The sequence below is a fragment of the Euprymna scolopes genome, chromosome 31 (genome assembly GCF_053919585.1).
Source record: "Euprymna scolopes isolate OS-2025 chromosome 31, ASM5391958v1, whole genome shotgun sequence".
Classification (NCBI taxonomy): Eukaryota; Metazoa; Mollusca; class Cephalopoda; order Sepiida; family Sepiolidae; genus Euprymna; species Euprymna scolopes.
The window spans coordinates 2,733,519-2,736,393 of record NC_136512.1 but is presented as its reverse complement, the minus strand read 5'-3'; positions in this window follow the sequence as shown (position 1 = coordinate 2,736,393).

Sequence of the window (2,875 nt, the reverse complement as noted above, 5' to 3'; positions counted from 1 at the left end):
AATATAGAATGTTCGGGAATAGTTTTTAGAGTTCTTGTAAAAATAATAAAAATATAGAATGTTCTGGAATAGTTTTTAGAGTTCTTGTAAAAATAATAAAAATATAGAATGTTCTTGAATAGTTTTTAGAGTTCTTGTAAAAATAATAAAAATATAGAATGTTCTGGAATAGTTTTTAGAGTTCTTGTAAAAATAATAAAAATATAGAATGTTCTGGAATAGTTTTTAGAGTTCTTGTAAAAATAATAAAAATATAGAATGTTCTTGAATAGTTTTTAGAGTTCTTGTAAAAATAATAAAAATATAGAATGTTCTTGAATAGTTTTTAGAGTTCTTGTAAAAATAATAAAAATATAGAATGTTCTGGAATAGTTTTTAGAGTTCTTGTAAAAAATAATAAAAATATAGAATGTTCTTGAATAGTTTTTAGAGTTCTTGTAAAAATAATAAAAATATAGAATGTTCGGGAATAGTTTTTAGAGTTCTTGTAAAAATAATAAAAATATAGAATGTTCGGGAATAGTTTTTAGAGTTCTTGTAAAAATAATAAAAATATAGAATGTTCTTGAATAGTTTTTAGAGTTCTTGTAAAAATAATAAAAATATAGAATGTTCGGGAATAGTTTTTAGAGTTCTTGTAAAAAATAATAAAAATATAGAATGTTCTGGAATAGTTTTTAGAGTTCTTGTAAAAATAATAAAAATATAGAATGTTCGGGAATAGTTTTTAGAGTTCTTGTAAAAATAATAAAAATATAGAATGTTCGGGAATAGTTTTTAGAGTTCTTGTAAAAATAATAAAAATATAGAATGTTCGGGAATAGTTTTTAGAGTTCTTGTAAAAATAATAAAAATATAGAATGTTCGGGAATAGTTTTTAGAGTTCTTGTAAAAATAATAAAAATATAGAATGTTCGGGAATAGTTTTTAGAGTTCTTGTAAAAATAATAAAAATATAGAATGTTCGGGAATAGTTTTTAGAGTTCTTGTAAAAATAATAAAAATATAGAATGTTCGGGAATAGTTTTTAGAGTTCTTGTAAAAAATAATAAAAATATAGAATGTTCTGGAATAGTTTTTAGAGTTCTTGTAAAAATAATAAAAATATAGAATGTTCGGGAATAGTTTTTAGAGTTCTTGTAAAAATAATAAAAATATAGAATGTTCGGGAATAGTTTTTAGAGTTCTTGTAAAAATAATAAAAATATAGAATGTTCGGGAATAGTTTTTAGAGTTCTTGTAAAAATAATAAAAATATAGAATGTTCGGGAATAGTTTTTAGAGTTCTTGTAAAAATAATAAAAATATAGAATGTTCGGGAATAGTTTTTAGAGTTCTTGTAAAAATAATAAAAATATAGAATGTTCGGGAATAGTTTTTAGAGTTCTTGTAAAAATAATAAAAATATAGAATGTTCGGGAATAGTTTTTAGAGTTCTTGTAAAAATAATAAAAATATAGAATGTTCGGGAATAGTTTTTAGAGTTCTTGTAAAAATAATAAAAATATAGAATGTTCTTGAATAGTTTTTAGAGTTCTTGTAAAAAAAATAAAAATATAGAATGTTCGGGAATAGTTTTTAGAGTTCTTGTAAAAAATAATACAAATATAGAATGTTCTGGAATAGTTTTTAGAGTTCTTGTAAAAATAATAAAAATATAGAATGTTCGGGAATAGTTTTTAGAGTTCTTGTAAAAAATAATAAAAATATAGAATGTTCGGGAATAGTTTTTAAGAGTTCTTGTAAAAATAATAAAAATATAGAATGTTCTTGAATAGTTTTTAGAGTTCTTGTAAAAATAATAAAAATATAGAATGTTCGGGAATAGTTTTTAGAGTTCTTGTAAAAATAATAAAAATATAGAATGTTCGGGAATAGTTTTTAGAGTTCTTGTAAAAATAATAAAAATATAGAATGTTCTTGAATAGTTTTTAGAGTTCTTGTAAAAATAATAAAAATATAGAATGTTCTGGAATAGTTTTTAGAGTTCTTGTAAAAATAATAAAAATATAGAATGTTCTTGAATAGTTTTTAGAGTTCTTGTAAAAATAATAAAAATATAGAATGTTCGGGAATAGTTTTTAGAGTTCTTGTAAAAATAATAAAAATATAGAATGTTCTGGAATAGTTTTTAGAGTTCTTGTAAAAATAATAAAAATATAGAATGTTCGGGAATAGTTTTTAGAGTTCTTGTAAAAATAATAAAAATATAGAATGTTCGGGAATAGTTTTTAGAGTTCTTGTAAAAATAATAAAAATATAGAATGTTCTGGGAATAGTTTTTAGAGTTCTTGTAAAAATAATAAAAATATAGAATGTTCCTTGAATAGTTTTTAGAGTTCTTGTAAAAATAATAAAAATATAGAATGTTCTTGAATAGTTTTTAGAGTTCTTGTAAAAATAATAAAAATATAGAATGTTCTTGAATAGTTTTTAGAGTTCTTGTAAAAATAATAAAAATATAGAATGTTCTTGAATAGTTTTTAGAGTTCTTGTAAAAATAATAAAAATATAGAATGTTCTTGAATAGTTTTTAGAGTTCTTGTAAAAATAATAAAAATATAGAATGTTCTTGAATAGTTTTTAGAGTTCTTGTAAAAATAATAAAAATATAGAATGTTCTTGAATAGTTTTTAGAGTTCTTGTAAAAATAATAAAAATATAGAATGTTCGGGAATAGTTTTTAGAGTTCTTGTAAAAATAATAAAAATATAGAATGTTCGGGAATAGTTTTTAGAGTTCTTGTAAAAATAATAAAAATATAGAATGTTCTTGAATAGTTTTTAGAGTTCTTGTAAAAATAATAAAAATATAGAATGTTCGGGAATAGTTTTTAGAGTTCTTGTAAAAATAATAAAAATATAGAATGTTCGGA